The sequence below is a fragment of the Octodon degus genome, unplaced genomic scaffold (genome assembly GCF_000260255.1).
Source record: "Octodon degus isolate 3935 unplaced genomic scaffold, OctDeg1.0 scaffold00011, whole genome shotgun sequence".
Lineage (NCBI taxonomy): Eukaryota > Metazoa > Chordata > Mammalia > Rodentia > Octodontidae > Octodon > Octodon degus.
This window is the reverse complement of record NW_004524587.1, coordinates 9,414,972-9,433,006: the sequence shown is the minus strand read 5'-3', so window position 1 is coordinate 9,433,006 and position 18,035 is coordinate 9,414,972.

The window sequence follows — 18,035 nt, the reverse complement described above, 5'->3', positions numbered from 1 at the left end:
GGGGAGATGGCTCAGTAGAATAAGCACTTCCCTGGCAAGCGCAAGGCCCTGAGTTCAATCCCCAGTTCTGAAAAAAAGAACTGGGGTAAGTTTTGGACGGCATCCTGTCTAGAGTGTCTCAATGAGTTCATATAAACCAGCACAACAAGCTTCTCCAGGAGAATCAATACCACTTTTCCCTCCAGTTTTGCTTTTATGCTGTTGGCAGCAATCCTTAGGTCGGCCTTCCACACTCAGAACCACACTGATTCAGTTCAGCTGGGTGGTAAAAGTTATGTTTACCACTAGTTAACCACCACTCTGGACTAGAACTCAGAGTTTAATTGCAAAAAAAAAAACCAAACTAAAGCCCTTGCCCTCCATCATGAAAAAAATAGCTGATTGCTTTTTAAAGAGAGCATAATTATTCTAAATATAACTAGCCTGGTATTTAGAAGCTAGTGAAACTTAGAAACTTCAACTCTTGGACATAATCATAACCATACTTAGTAATTCAGAACTGACATTCAGCTAGAATGCTCAGATCTGGCTGCCTACTGTACTTGTTTCAGACTAGGAGACATTTTTGAAATTCAGAGCATCCATTCTGATTCTGATTGTCTAGTGCTATGTTGTACTGGTTATTAAATATGTTAAATCTCCTGGATATAATGTAAATACTTATCACAAAATCAAAAATTTTTTTGTTTGTTTTTGAGATATGGTCTTTCCATCTAGTTCATCCTGGTCTTAAACTCACTATGTAGCCCAGGTTGGCCTTGAATTTGTAGTGATCCTCCTGCCTCAGCCTCACAAGTGCTGGGATTACAGGCATGTACCATCATACCCAGAAAAATTGTAATTTTGATTTGAAAATTTTTTCTTATATTTACTTCTTCAGGAAGTCATTTTATATTCTTAACATATGGATGTCCATAACTCTTAAGATATGGCTGTCCTATGATATATTCTCAAGCAGGGCCCCTCTGTGACACTACATTATTGTTTTAAAATTATACATTCTAACTAACAGAGAATAGAGATATGAAGGACAGTGATTCAGAGTTGAACAACCACCTAACTTGTTTCCATTTCTCATTTTGCAGGTATGTGATAACCAAAGCTGGTGTTTTCTTTATTTTGCAGCAAATATATAAATTAAACATGGACACTCTGGAATAATACTTGGTAGAAGTTGCTAAGAACTATAATGTGCCCTATAAATCTAAGATAACCATTATGGTAACTACTTTCTTTTTCTTTCTTTCTTTCTTTCTTTCTTTCTTTCTTTCTTTCTTTCTTTCTTTTTCTTTTTTTTTTTTCTTTTTTTTTGCGGAACTGGGGATTAAACTCAGACCCTTGCAGCTTGCTAGGGAAGCTCTTATTCTACTGTTCCATCTCCTCGGCCCGGCAACTACTTTCAAGAAGGAAGAAATGTGAGCTGGAGGTGTACTTTAGTGATAGAGTGCTTGCTAAGCATGCACAAGGCCGTGGGTTCTATCCCCACCACTACAACATTTCAAAAACAAAAAGGAAGAAGCTGTGTGTGCTGGTGTGCACCTGCAATCCCATCACTCAGGAGGCTGAAGCAGGAGGATCACTACGAGCCGAATATGTGTAGTGAGACCCTGTAGGCCCTGCACCAAATACAAAACACAAAACAAAACAAAACAAAACAACAAAAAACAAAGTAAAAAGTACAAACAAGGGTGGCTGAGGATATTGCTCAACACAAAGACCCTTGGTTCAGTCTCCAATAAAACACACACACACACACACACACACACACACACACACACACACACAGTATTGAAATGACCCATATCCACATCCTACTTCCACCACCTCCATGAAGTATCAGATAACTCTCAAAGATTAAATTTTCTTTTCTTTTTTTTTTTCCCCCCCAGAACTGGGGATTGAACTCAGGCCCTTGTGCTTGCCAGGGAAGCACTTATTCTACTGAGCTATCTCCCCTGCCCCTCAAAGATTAAATTTTCTGGACTGTTCAAAGGGAGTGAATCATAGTTCCTGTCTCATGAATTCATTGAGATGATTAAATTTGCTAATACATATGAGGAAGCAGAATGTCCAATGCAATGCCTAGCATATAACAAATGTAGTCAATATTTGTTTATTTTGTTTTGTCTTGAGATGAAGCCTGACTTTGTTGTCCACACTGATCTTTAACTCCTGGGCTCAAGTGTTCCTTCCCAGCATATAGGCTTGTGTCACTGTGGCTGGCTTCAGGTTTTGCTTTTTGCCACCATTATTAGTGTGGAAGGTGGACTAATCCTTCCAAAAGTAGTCTTGGGCTGGTTTTTTTTTTTTTTTTTTTTTTTTTTTTGTGGAACCGGGGATTGAACTCAGACCAGGGAAGTGCTTATTCTACTGAGCCATCTCCCCGGCCATTGGGCTGTCTTTAGGCAAGAGGGATTTTTCCCAGTGCGTCTCAAATCATTCTGTGTGGGGAACTATGTGTTTAATTAATTAATTAGGCTGTGTCTGGTGATTTCTTTATAAAAGATGGCCTCATCCTCAGGTGCCAAACTTCCGCTAAGTGTGGTCGTGGAGCAGCGTGAGTCCATGAAAGTTCATCCTTTGTGTTCACATGCCCCAGTGCCTTCAGATGGCTGGAGCAGAGCGTTGGGTTGTGGCTAGGGGACACATCTATCTTTTCTAATGCTTTGCTTCTGATGTTTTCTTGCTAGGAACTCTTTAACTTTTTTTTTTCTTCTCCTAAGAGTCACGTAGCTTTTGAAAAATGACACATTTTGAAATTTGAACAATATTGAAAGCGACTTTGAAGAAGTAAAACCGACACAAAATGACACTAGAGGTGTGCCCAAGTGCTTCCTCTTTGGACTCTATTTAGCAGTGCTGGGGATTATGTCAGGCCCTCACACCCAGGTCTCTCATTCCTTTTATTCCCTCAGCAGTTTCACCAAAAGAAGTGTTCTTTACCTGAAATACTTGATCCCAGAAGTGTTTCAGATTTCAGATTTTAGGTTGGGGGGGGAATCTTGCATATACCTTCTGAGATATCTCGGCGATAGACCCAGGTTAAGTATACAATTCAGACACATAAACAGGCTATAATTTTACATAATATTTATACAATTTTTATATAAGACAATATGTTTCTACCTTTCTATTTCTGTTCCCCCATTCATTGAGGCTTACTTAGTATGCCATCAGAGAACCTGTTCATCCCTTAAGTCAGACCATGTTACCCTTCTGTTTTTAAAGCCCTACAGTGGGGTTTTATTGTACTTAAAATAAGAAAGTCTTTCCCATGACTGAGGTACCTGCTCTTTGCTCTTGGTATAGCCCAGCTTCATTCCCCTTGTTTACTCTGTCTCAGCCATTCAGGCCTGCTTCTCTCTCTGCAAACACACACATTCCCACCTCAGGACCTTTGTACTTCTCTCTGGTGCTCTGTGTCCTCTTCATAATTGCCTGATTCCTCTCACTTCTTTAAAGTGTGTGTACTTAAATCTTCTCTTCCCTCTAAGGCCCTTTCTGACTGCTTTCTCTAAAATCTCAACTTGCTCTCTCCTCCTCCTCCTCCCTTTTTATCCTTCTCCTTCTTCCCTTTCTCTTCTTCCTCGCCTCCTCCTCCTCCTCCTCTTCCTCTTTTTCCTTCTTTCTTCTTCCCCTTCTTTTCCTTTTCCTTCTTGTCCTTCCTCCTCCTTGCCTCACCCTTCCCCCGCTCTGGTAGTAGGGATTGAACCCAACAGTGCTCCACTGAACCACATCCCCTGACTTTTCTGAATTTTGTATTTTGAGACAGGGTCTTAGTAAGTTGCCCAGGACGTAGACTTTTCATCTTCCTGCTTCAGGCTCTCTCAGTACTGGGATTAAATTCTCTCTCTGCTCTATATTTTTCTCTCTAGCACTTATTTCTGGCTAACATATTATAGAGCTCACTTAGTGGTCTTGTTTATAATCTGTCTCTTCCACTGTTGCATCTCCAGCACTGTTCCTTGCTTCTGTTAAGTGGTCAATAGATTTTTGTCAAATGAACTAATAGCTTTAGGGCTTACCATTGCTAAAGTTTGTAGACAGCTTGCTGTGGTGGTGCACACCTATAATCCCAGCACTTGAGGGATGGCCAGGGGAAGGGGGATGGCCATTACTTCAAGGCCAACTTGAGCTACATACTGAGCTCAACCTCAGTCCTAAGCCTAACCATGCCCATCCAGTCATTCATTTGTAACAGTTTTCAACATTTTGCTGCTTATATTTTCTCCGTTTGTCTCTTTTTAAATCTTTTTGGACAAAGGGGAAGAATTTAAAGCAAATTTCAAACATCATAAAAGTTTAACTATAAATATATCAGTATAGTCATGTGTCACTCAATGACAGGATACATTCAAAGAAAGGCATCATCATTAGGCAGTTCCATCATTGTGCAAACATCTCTGAGGGCACTTAAGCAAACCTATGTGGTTGTATAGGCCAATCAGTCAACCTGGTTTCCGATGCACTCAAGAGACCCAAAGTGCATGAGACTGCCACTCCAGTACCACAGCATATGGTTTTTGTGACTTTTGGTTTTGGTATCTGGAATTGAACTCAGGACCTTGTGCTTGCCAGACTGGCACTTGTGTCGCTGAGCTACATCCCCGGCCCATGGCACACTGTTTTATAGTAAAATTTTTGTTTTATAAATAGGAGTACAGGGGCTGGGGAGGTAGCTCGGTGGTCTAAGTGCCTGCCTGATAATCGCAAAGATGTGGGTTCAATCCTATCCTTCCGTGCCGTATCGGCCCTTCGTGGAGCTGGCCACTGAAGCCAGGCATGGTGGTGCATGCCTGTAATCCCAGTACTGAGGAGGCTGAGACAGGAGGATTAGTGAATCTGAGCTGTAGCGAGACCCTGTACCAAAGCAATACATGCCAATATATATAATATATTACTATATATTACATATAATATGTTGAGAGGATGACACAAACAACTGAGTTGGAAGGCAACACTGGCAACTTAGTGAGTCCTTGTTTCAAAGTAATATAATTATTATAATTATAGTATTATAATTACAATTATATTTATTGATTATAAATGAATTTATATTTATTTATATATTTATACATTGTTCATACTTATAATTATATAATAATAATTATAATATAACATTATATAATGTATGATATTATATATATATGTTAATAATACACGTATAATAAATAGGAGTACATTCTCAATGAATGAAAAGAATACAAGGCAGGAAATAACTGAACCAGTTAAGTAGTTGCTTGTTATCATTACCGAGTATGTTGTCTTGTACATAATTATACATGTTTTATTTTTTTGACTGGCAGTGCAGGTGGTTTGTTTATACCAGCATCACCACCAATGTGTGCAACGTGTGTTACTCCATGAGCCACAATATTATGGTCTTTGACCAAAATGTTGTCAGGTGGTGTGTGACTGTATGTAGTTCTAACACAGATCTTTGTTTCTAAAATAGAAAACGGTGCCATTATGCTAAGCACAATGAAGATAATTCTTTGCTGTCAGATAATACTCAATCCACATTAAATTTTCCCAATTGAAATATTTTTTGCGTCTTTTTTGAAATTAAAGTCCAAAAGTAAAATCAAAATTAAAAAGTCCCCAAAGGACTGAGTATAGTGGTACATGCCTGAAATCAGCTGCTGAGGAGGCTGAGACAGGAGGATTGCAAGTTCCTGGCCATCCTGAACAACTCAGAGAGATCTTGTTTCAAAATAAAAAATAAAAAGACCTGGGATGTAGCTCAGCGGTAGAGCATCCTGGGTTTAGTCCTTAGTCCTGGGGTGGAGCTAGAGGGATCCACACTTTGTGCTTCTTTTTCTTCTTTCTTTTCTTTTCTTTTCTTTTTTTTCTTCACACTTTATGTTTCATTGATATCATTTGTGTGTATGTGAGGGAGTGCTAGGGATTGAATCTAGGGGCTCACATATAATAGGCAAACTCAACCACTGAGTTATATCCCTAGCACTGTTTTATTCTTACTTTTATTTTTAAATTTTTATTTATGCATTTATTTGTGATACTAGAGAATGAACCCAGAGCCTTATGCATGCTAGGCAAGCATTCTACTACGGAGCTATCTACCCCTAGATCTTTTTATTTTATTCTGAAATAAGGACTCACTAAGGTGCCAATGTTGGCTTCCAACTCAGTTGTTCTGTGTCATCCTCTCAAGTATCTGGAATTACTGCATCTGGCAATATGACATGCATCATAAACTGTAATCTTAAATAGTTCCTTGTTCCTGTTCTGCTCTCTCTCTCTCTCTCTCTCTCTCTCTCTCTCTCTCTCTCTCTGACAAGGTTTCACTATTTAGTTCAAGCTGACCTTCAACTCACTTTGTAGCCCAGGCTGGCCTCTAACTCACAGCAATCCTCTTGCCTCAGCCTCCTGAGTGCTAGGATTATAGGCCTGTGTCACCACATGTGGCCTTCATTCTTTATTTTTTGAAGAAAGAGTTCTGCTTTTTGTTTCCTCTTTTTTTTTTAATTTTATGTGTGTGTGTGTGTGTGTGTGTGTGGCCAGCTCAGCCCACCAGGGGGCGGGCTGGCTGGCATGTGGTGCTGGGAGATTGAACCTCGGTCCCTGTGCTTTGCTAAGCTTGTTCTAAGTAGGTGCTTTAGACCACTGAGCCATCTCACCAGCCCTGTTTCTCTTTCTTGAGACCTGGTCTCACTATGCAGCTCAGGCTGGTCCTGAAATCACTACATATTCTAGCTAGCTTTAAACTCAAGATTCTCCTGCCTCAGTCTCCTCACTGCTTGGATTACAGGTCTAATCCACCATGCCCAGCAGAAGTTCTCTGAGTTTTTAAGCTGAATCCCTTTTGCTAAGTAGCAATCTCCCATTCCCAAAATTCCTTCAATTCTAGCCAGAGTGATGATGCTCCCTGTAGTCCCTGCACTCCCGAAGGGTGAGGTGGGAGGATTATAAATTTGATTCCAGCCTTGACAGCTTTGTGACTTACTGCAGAAAACAAAAAATAAGATTTCCTGGGCCAGGAAGACAGCTCAGTGGCATAAGCACCTGCCTGACAAGCGCAAGGTCCTGAATTTGAGCCCTCATACCAAAAGAAAAAAAAAAAAAAAGATTTCCTGTCTTCCAGTATAATGTCACAATTGACAGGAGACACAAGAACCATTGTGACACAATGGTTAGAAATTAGACACAAGACTAATTTCTAGAGTGCATTAAAGATTTTTACATCCAACAGGAAGGAAATATGATGCTATAAGGGTAAGTTATTTCAAGTTAATTTTTAAAAGTGTTTATTGCAGGCTTGCCGTGTGTATGATCTGCATTTGGAACTTAAACAGATAACTTCCCATTGATCCTTTAATTTCAGAATGATGACTCAGGGCTGAATTGCTTCATTCAGTGGTTTCTAGTAAGTGTATGAGATACTGAGAGAAGTTAGAATTGCTTGGTACTCATTGAAGATATTTGAGCTGTTATATAATTCCTTCTTCCTTAGTGAGAGAAATTTGTTAGTGATGTACCAGAGGTACTCTATCTATGTATCTATCTATCTATCTATCTATCTATCTATCTATCCATCCATCCATCCAATAGCTGTTTTCAACATGGTTGTGGAGAATGCTTTGAAATTCATGATACAATTTGGTAGGTTGTAGACCTTCCAGTATTCAGGAGATTCCAAAAGTTAGTAGCTCAAGGTTAGTAGAACAATGAAGCTACTCCTATTAGAAGACTTATTGCTGAGAATCTGGTCTAATGTAAATATAGATTCCCTGTGGTGAGGCTTCTCCTGGGATTAACTTTGTTTATATTAACTGAAGGTTTCTTAGCCTGAATCCACCCTATAAATCATAGGAAAGATTTTGTATTTGAAAGGGATTCACCGTTGGCACCCAAGCCATGCCAGCCCTGCCCTGGGTATGCCGATCCAGCCACCGAGACTAGTCTTGGTGGTGCACACCTGTAATCGCAGTGCTGAAAAGGTTGAAACAGGAGGCTCATTATGGATCTGAGCTGTGTAGTGAGTCCCTGTACCAAATGCAATAAAAAAGAAAAGAAAGAAAGGGATTCTTTGATTGCTTTCACTGGATCTCAGCAAGTCTTAGAACAAGTAATTTTAAAACCACTATCACTAGATTATTCTTGCATATGATTTGAAAAGCTCTCTCTCTCTCTCTCTCTCTCTCTCTCTCTCTCTCTCTCTCTCTCCCTTTCTCTCTCTCTCCCCCCTCCTTCCTTCCTTTCTTCCTTCCATCTTTCTTCCTCTCTTTCTTTTGAGATAGGGTCTCACGATGTAGTTCAGACTACTCTTGACATCACTATGCAACCCAGACTGGCCCTGGAACTTGCAGTAATCCTCTTGACAGTCCCCACCCCCACCCGAGTCCTGGGATTACAGGTGTGCACCACCATGCCTGACTCTCTGTGTCTTTTTTAAAAGCTCAACTTAACCTTAAAGAAGATGGCCAGAAAATCAACCAATATCGCTTTTTGCATGATGGGGAAATTATCCAGCTTGCTAGTCAGTGTATGATGCATTCTCAAAAGTATTTGTAGGGGAGAAAGATGTCCTACCACTTCTGGGTTCTTACATGGACTCTTTTGCTAGACCTGGAGAGTGAATTGTTTTTAGAAAGTGAAATAACACGAGTGATAATTGACAAAAGAATCAGTTTATTAATTGTATGTGTATATGGGCATCTTCACAAGAGAGTAAATTCCAAAGAAAAGATCAAAGTGAAATGCTTTTATAGTTTTTAGACAAAAACAATAAATGTGTTAGAGAATGAAAGGACAAATAGACATCTGGACTGTAGTTGTAAGTTCTAGGAATACTGCATGCATGCTAAGAACTATGCAAGTGGGATGTCAAAGGTAGTAGAAGTGAATAGCTACTTGTAGGAGGTTGTTCATTCAGGTTTTATGTCAAGTGACTCATGCTATTTTCTGGCCTTGGTATGGGAAGGATCCCTCTTCCCAAAGAATCTTTATGGCTTGTAGGAAATGCCAGACCAAACGGCCTTCTCTGAAGTCACAAGTCCTCAAGTGATTGCATCCTGAAATAATCAATAAACCAATTAGGCATTTGTGTCCTTAACTCCTTCACAACACAATTAAAAATCCTGAGGGGATTTGACTGACCTTGGCAGATACAAAAGTTACGTTTCCTGTTATATAGGTCTGGTCTTGCTTAATCTTGGTCTTAACCATCCAGCAGAAAAGTATAAACACGAGGTATAAAAAGTAAAGCCACATTAATATGCTGAGCTGTATGAGGCTCAAGTCAACAACTTCTGACGTTGCCAGTTTTGTAGATAACCCACTACTATTATGGACTACTGGGCTGTATTGGATTATTTTGCTGAATTCATGCACCTACAATATTTGAATGGCAATGGAATACCCATCTATGACAAAACTAAACAAAAAAGGGGGATAAATGAAGGGCAATGTTGTAGTGAAAAAAATATATCTGTATATACAAAACAGGATAAATATACAGCTACTTTCTTTTAGTTCAATGAGGAGAAAGATTTGTACTAACAGTGTTTAGACAAGATATCATGTCTGCATCTTGTACTATGAATAACTACTATGAAGACAACAATATGCAATGTATTAATTATTGTAACTGTCCTACTAACCTGTCTTGAAACTGTCTCATTGCTATTTCTTTCTCAATAAAATTAATTTTTTAAAAAAAGGATCTTTTAAAGCAAACAACAACAACAACAACAACAACAACAACAACCCCAAAACCCCACAATAATAATAATAGCCTGTGTTCTTCCAGGCTGCAATTTCTTTCTGGAGGGCTGTTTTGTAACTTTTAATTATGCTCATTGAAATGAATAGGTCCAGGGCTCAACCCTCAAACTTCTCCGTAGTCAGAATCAAGGGCCAAGATCGGTTTCCATAACTCATTGCTGCCTGATTTGCCTGATGTAAAACCTCACACAAGTCGGTTCATTGACCCTGTGACTCTGAAATGGTTAACTTTGAAGCTCTTAACTGGAGACTTGAAATGCTATTGAAAAGGATCTAATTTTTTAGTCCTGAAATGGGCATTTGCTTGGGAATCAGGGGTCCTGAGAGTGAGTTTTTTCATAGCCACCTGTGCATGGGTCTAAAGTTTTCTAATTCACAATCTCTTCCATTTCTTTTTCTTTTCTTGTTTTTGGGAGGAAGGAAGGAGGTTTGAGACAGGGTCTTGTTATGTAGTGCAGGCTGGCCCTGAACTCACTATGTAGCCCCAGTTATCCTCAAGTTTGAAACAATCCTCCTCCCTCAGCCTTCCAAGTGCTGGGATTACAGGTGTGCAGCACCATGCCTGGATTCTTAAATTCTGTGGTTCTAAGCTTACTATAATAATCCATGTACGTATGTATGTATCTGTGTACATCCATATTTATCCTTGTCCCTAAAAAGTTTAGCATTCTTAGAAGAGTCTTGACCTACAGAGTTTTACTAATTATAATCAATCAATTTTAGTTTTCTCTTGAATCCTTATTTCCCTCATAATCATTTTCTTCAGTCAGGCACAATAATCTGAATTTAAATCCCATTTGATGCTAACTACAAGACTTCTGGTAAATGGTACCTTTTTTGAAATATGTGTGAAAGAGCTAAAAAGTAAGATAAATTTGTACAACGTAGTATTTAAAACTGAGATTATAATTACGTCATACATTGTTCGCCTAGCACATGTAAGACCCTAGATTTGATTTGCAGCATTAAAAAATAAAATCCAAACAAACAAAAACAAGCAACTGGAAGAATGAGTATATAAACATAATGGGTGAGGGAAGTGTTTTTAGAAGACCAGTGGAAACATATATATCTGAATGAAATGTAGACTCTGCTCCTTACTATCTGTAAGCCTCCTTTTTCTCATATATAAAGTGGGGAAAGTAATAAGAATTAAAATAAATAATGTTCATAGAACCCTTTAGCACTTAGTAGGTAATAAGTATTTGGTTCCTTTTTAGTTTCTCTTATAGGCTATATTCTGGTAGAGCCCATATTGGCGATGCTATACAACCAGATAGAGCATAGGCTGAGAGCACAATATGTCACAAGTAATTTTTCTTTTTGGTTTCTTATTGACTGGTTTTTGTTTTTCTTTTCTTTTTTAAACAAACCACTTTTCAGAGCTGTTTTAGATTCACAGAAAAAAAATGTCAAATTAAATTTTAAATGCAATTGTTGGTTATGTAAAATCTTTATTTCAGATTTCTATTTTCTGTTCCCAGGCAAGTTTGCACGTCTCCTTCTGCATATCAAAAAGTGGAACCTGGCGTGGTGGTGCATGCCTGTAATCCCAGCATTTGGGAGGTTGAGAAAGGAAGATCACTGTGAGTTTGAGATCAACCTGGGCTACAAAAGTGAGCACAAGGCCAGCCTGAACTGCACAGCAAGACCCTTCTTCAAAAAGAAAGAAAGCAGGAAAGAAAGAAAGAAAGAAAGAAAGAAAGAAAGAAAGAAGAAAAAGTGACACTTGCAAACCAGTGTCTCTTTCTGAAAATCTTTTTCTTTTTTCATAACTAACAAGCTCTTATTTGAGCTGGGGATATGGCTCAGTAGTAAAACACTTAACTGAGCATACATAAGGCCCTGGGTTTGATTACCGGTACTGTAAAAGAAACAAAAGTTTTGGGGCTGGGGAGATAGCTCAGTAGAATAAGCGCTTGCCTGGCAAGCACAAGGGCCTGAGTTCAATCCCCAGTACCTAAAAAAAAAAAAAAAAAAAAAGTTTTATTCAGAGACTATGGGGTTAGTTTGAAGACTGAAGACCAAGGATGTGGCTTAGCACCTTGGCTGCTTCTTCTCAGAAGCAAAGCCCCACACTGGTCCCTGCTGGAGTCCTACACTGTCCTGTGGCACGTGTGCACAGCTTGGCAAAAAAGATTGCAGCATCCCCTGAACTGGACACTGAGGACTAGCTGCCCCAGTTTCTTTCAGACGTCCCAGCATGTCTTGAACTTCCCAGGCTAATTTTAAACCAATTCATACAGCTGATTTTAGAGGAACAAGGATGAGGCTGTGCGCATCAAGGAAAACAAAAGCAGTTAACCATGGATTCTTGTATGCAAGCAATAATGCCCATGTTGGGAAAATAAAATTACTTGAGTGGAGAACAGTGAGTCAGAAGCTCGGCTCTGTTTCCGGCAGGAGTGTCCTCCTCTGTTGTCTTCTCAGCTTTTCTTTTCCCTCACAGGACAATGGCATCATTTCCTCAGTTGGTTGCGGTGTTGTATATGGTGAGGTCTTTCCATCCAAAGTTTACAAAAAATACAGAATTATTTACAAGTGAAGAATTACTACAACATAAAAAGAGAAAATATTGTGATATCGAGCATCTCAGGCAGGACTTTGGGCTGCCTCTTAAGAAATTTCTAATGCAAAGAGGCTGCCATTTCCTTCAGGGCTTTGGTTTTCACTTAGAGGGAATATAGAATAGGTTTCCTTTTATTTATTTATTAAAACAAAATTTATTTTTTACTTTTAGTAGGACATATTTGCCAATCATAATGATTACATTCATTATTAGATTTCCTAATGGTCTTAGTCAGAGGTTCAAGAATGTGTAGAACTGGCTGTTGGAATTTTAACTTTTGTATCATTTCCAGCTACTGTCATAACTGAAGAGTTAAGTCCTAAAATCTTTTCCCCAGGCCAAGATACATTGTAGCTAAGGATCATGCTTGAAAGAAATGTGAAAGTGATTTTTGTGAAAACATTACATAAACAACAGCAGAAAGAGTAATTTCTCTCTGACTTTTGGGTTTATTTATAGACTCAGATGACTCAAGCCTTAACAAAACCGGCCAGCAGAGCTGCCTCATTGGCTCCTGTCACTGTGTTTCCTGTAAGATTTGCCCTCTCTACTGTCCTCTCACGCTTGAGAAGTCTGGCATGTGGAGAGACAGGAAGAGTTCTTGTGAGAGAGACTGCATTTCTTGAGAGAGAGCTGTCCCATTTGCTCCAATATAGATGTATGCTGCTGATAACAGTAGAGTCATTTGAGCAGCACATCCAGGTGTGATGGCACATGGCCATAATGTCAGCCCTCTGGGAGGCTGAAGCGGGAAACTCCCAAGTTAGAGCCTCATCAAAGGAGCTTAGTAAGACCTAAAAAAGAGTGTCATACAGTGTGAGGACTTAGAGTTGAATCTCCAGTATCACAAAGCAAAGCAAAAACCTGATTGCACCCCTAAATCCAAAATACAGGCATGCTCTTGAGTTCTACCGCTCCCAAATGACATCTTTTGTCTTCCCCAAAGCCTTGCTTTAATATTGTGGCTCCCAATGATTTATCATTTTTCTGTAAATAGTATTTCTATATTTAATTTTTATTAATATATCTGTAGTACGATTACATTCATTGTGGGGAGTTGATGCGTGTTCATAAAATCTCTCTTAATTTTTTTAAAACTTCTGTTCAAAACTTACATTTTCTGGACTTACCTGTGGAAAGTATCACTGGTTCCTTGGTATTTATGAGATTTTTAAGGTCTAGTTTTCCTCAATGAGCTTATAATTATCTAGATGGTAGGGGCAGTCTCTTTGGTAGTGTCTCTTACACCCTGGACACTTAACAAACCACACTATACAGAAGAGTTTTTTTTGTTTTTGTTTTTGGTTTTTTGGTTTTTTTTGGCAGCTCCACATTGACCTCCAGCAGCGCTGGTCTAGGTTGCCTTGAGTATCTGGGAATGGCATCAGCGCTCCCAGAGACTGAATGCCTCCTTTAAGCAAACACTTAAACAACTGAGCTAATGGGCGGGCCCCCAAACCACACTATACATTGATTGGGTGATTACAATATGGGCTAGAAAACAAATCCAGAGTTGGAAGGTCTATAGTGAGTCTGGTATATGATGCATAAAAGTATGACAAAGTGTTTCATTTATCCAGGCCTGCTTCCTTATCTCTAAAATGGGGATGATAATACTTAACCTAAAGACAGCTACATTTTTTTTCAAGATGGGTTCTCTATTTTTTTTTTTTTTAATGTATTTGGTACAGGGTCTTACTACACAGCCAGACTCATTGTGATCCTTCTGTTTTCAGCCTCCCCAGTGCTAGGATTACAGGCACGTGCCATCACCTCCAATCTCGGTCTCCAGCTCAGCCCGCCTGGAGCCGGGGCTGGCGCGGTATATGGTGCCAGGGATTGAACCCTGGTCACTGTACTTGCCTAAGCAGGCACTTGGTCCACTGAGCTATCTTGCTGGCCCATGGATTCCCTATTTTTAATGCTTTTTCTTTGATGGAACCAGGGATTGAACTCAGGCTCGGGCCCTTGAGCTTGCCAGGCAAGCACTTATTCCACTGAGCCGTCTCCCGGCCCCTACTTTTAATGATTTTAAGGCAATAGAAAAGCTGAGCAGGGGCTGGAGAGATGGCTCAGTGGTCTAAAGCACCTACTTGAAACAAGCTTGGTAAAGCACAGGGACCGCGGTTTGATCCCCAGCACCACATGCCAGCCAGACCCGCCCCCTGGTGGGCTGGGCTGGCCACACACACAATAAATAAATGTAATAAATAAAAATAAATACATATTTAAAAAAAAAAAAGAAAAGCTGAGCAGTATGACAAAGCATTACAAATAACTCTGTGGTTTTAGAAAATAAGCTAGATGTAAGATTCCATGTAATCTGCAGTTAAAATATTGTTATTTAAATGGCAGACTTAGTGACATAGAATTGCATATGTATAATTGCTATCATTCTATGGAGGACTTTGTTCTTTTTTACTTTTAATTTTTGTTAGTACATATATGCAGTACATGATTTAATGCATTGTGGGGAGTTGGCACATGTATTTAACATATCCTAATTCTTCATATTTCCCCTCTTTTTTCCTTTTTCTCCCCTCTATCCATGTCTTGGTGCCTTTACTATTTGCAAAAGATCTGTTTCCCTATTTCCTACTATCTGTTTTAAAGACAGCTAATAAGAATTTACTGAGCCCTTACTACGTGCCAGCAGCCGTGCTGTTTCAGGTGTATTATTTAATATAATTATACTATCCCTAAGATACAGTGCTATTAGCCCCATTTTAAAAGATGGAGACTGAGGGTCAGATGTGTTCAGAGATGCTTCATAACTTGTAGGTCACATAATAAAGGAAGGCAGGGTTTTCAACCCAGATAATCTACTACCAGAAACCAAGCTCTTAACTACTATAATGCTTTTATGGTTTAGAAGCTCATGGTCCATGTATAGCAAATGAATCAACTTATGCAAAAATACTACTGTACATTGAGACACAGCATGGAACACCCAGTAAATGCTTTACTTTGCTTCTCATTCTCTGAATACTCACACTCCCTTCTGAGTATGTTCTTTTTTTCTTAAATTTTTAAAAATTTGTTTATTTATTTGGCACAGGGTCTTGCTATGCAGCTCAGATTTATAGTGATCCTCTTGTCTCAGCCTCCCCGGCACAGAGATTACAGGTGTGCACCACCACATCTGGTTTCGGGGCCGGCACACCATGCCCAGGTCCTTGTGCTTGCCAGGCAGGTGCTTAGACTGCCTAGCTATCTCCCCAGCCCACTTATGTTCTTTTAGAGAAATCTTTTCCATGTCTCTCACTGACCAGTCTTCTAAGTTCTTTTTCTTGGATGGGAGTCAGTGAATATATTCTGTAGGTAGGTCCAGCAGCCATGAGGTGGAAGAAGGAATGCAATGTGTCAAGTTCGTGCTCTACCATCTTCTGCTGATGTTTTATGCCTGTGGGCTGGGAGTGATTGACGCAGGTACAGTAGTCCAGCTTCTCCTGAATGGGACCAAGACCCACGGGGCTTCTCCTGCACCGTTACTTGTGATCATCGTTGTAGTGAGTGGCTATCTCGTTCTGGTGGCCTTTGTAGGCTGCTGTGGATCCTGCAAGAAGAAGTACTGTCTTACAATCTTCACTATCTTCCTGTCTGTTAAGGGCGGTGGCTGCAGCCATTGCTGGGTGTATTTTTAGAGACAAAGTGATATCAGAGCTTAATAAGGACATCTGGCGGCGGATGCAGACTTACTCTCCAAACAATGGCATAGCTTCATTCCTGGGTGAATTGTAGGAAGAGTGTAAGTACGTGGGACTGCTAACTACAGTCCCAAGTACTGTGGTGAGAACAGCCCGGGCATGGCCAAGGGCTGAGCTCCAGACTCCTACTCTTGTCAGCACCACTGCAGGCTGTGGAACTGACTTCACTGTGTGTTCAATCCATACCATGGGCTATGTGGAGGGGCTTGGGGCCTGGCTGAGGAGGCACATGTGTTGCCAGATGCAGCAACTCTGGGCATTGCTTTTGTACAAGTCCTAGGAATTGTTTTTACCTGCTGCCTTGTGAAGAGTACACAAAGTGGCTATGAAGTGATGTATAAGTCTAATCACTTTAGTCCTAGGGGAGGTAACTAGAAGCCTCCAGTTGAATCCTCCTTCAATTAAATAGTATATATTTTTCAGACCAAGGTGGGGGGGATTAAAAAAAGCTTCAGTTAAACTGTGAGGTGCCCCATTTTTCCCCCAAATTTTAAAATGTTTATTTCAAGAACTGCCATGAAATTACTATTTATGTGGGGAATTAAGCAGTACAAACATTTCTCTAAACACTTCCAGAGGTTGGTGAACATGTACTGTGGAAAAGAAAACAAATACAAACACGGAACTCTGCTGTCAGGGTTCTAATGATGAAATGGAGCTGTATCATGGAGAGTTTTCATCTCCTAGTAGTTCTTTTTTTTTCAGAACCGAGGACTGAACTCAGGCCCTTGTGCTTGCCAGGGAAGCACTTATTCCACCACTCCATCTCCCTGGCCCCTCCTACTAGTTCTTAAACAATCACTACTAGGTTTTACAGAAGTCATTTTGCTTTTTCTTAATTCCACATTAAACACATATAAAAATGAGTAAAACTCATGAAGATGCTATTCCTATTTTTTTTAAACTTACCTTGTTATGATGATTTTACTCCTAAAAATGTTTCCATGTATCTGTTCCCCCCTTGGGTAGTAAGCCAATTCAAATCCTTTCTTTTTTTGGCCATTTAGAGACAGGGTCTTTCTTGCTATGCAGTTCAGGCTGGCCTCAAGCTCACTTTGTAGCCCAGGCTAGTCTCAAACTTGTACTTCCTCAGCCTCCCACGTGCTGAAATTACAGGCATGCACCCCTGTAACTCCCCCAGCCCTGCTTCAAATCTATTTTGGAACAAGTCAAAACATACATAAATATTTGAGAGCAGAGTGACAGGCCCAGAAATGTTGCCTATCTTGGTCAGGGAACAGAGTGAGTAGAACCTACTAGTGAACTGGAATTGCAGGGATCTGATTTCATACCAGTGGCTTGTCAGTTTTATTTTTTGTCATTATTTGTTAAATTGAAGAATGCAAAATTTCAATGATAAAATCATAAGAATAATGATCCCCCCCCCCAGCTATTACCGAGTTCCTAGAGATGTGTTTGGTCTTGTCAGACTGTTGCTGTTTCAAAAACAAAAATTGGGACTAGGAGTGTGGCTCAGTGGCTAGAGCACCTCTCTGGCATGTGTTAGGCCCTGAGTTTGATCCCCAGTTCTCATTCGCTAAAGAAGTCTCCTTTGGTATTCAGATCTACAAAGCTACCTTTTCTTTCTTTCTTTTTTTTTGGCAGAACCGGGTATTGAACTCAGGCCCTTGTGCTTGCCAGGGAAGTGCTTATTCTACTGAGCCATCTCCCCGGCCCCAAGCTACCTTTTCTTATAAGGAATTTTTTTTCCCAGATAAAATTACAGCAGGGCCAGGGAAATAGCTCAGCAGCACAGTGCCTGCCTGGCGAGCACAAGGTCTTGAGCTCCATTCCTGGTACAAAAAAAGTATGTTCACTGCCAAAATGAAACAAAATAAAGATCCTCTAGAATCTCACCACCCAAAGTAACCATTTATTTTGTTTTTTTTTTTTTGAGCGAAGATCTCAAAAATGTGTGTAGCTCAGCCTAGGTTTGAATTCATAGTGCTCCTCTTGCCTCAGCCTCCCACATGCTGGGATTTCAGGTGTGTGTTACTATCCCCAGCCCAAAG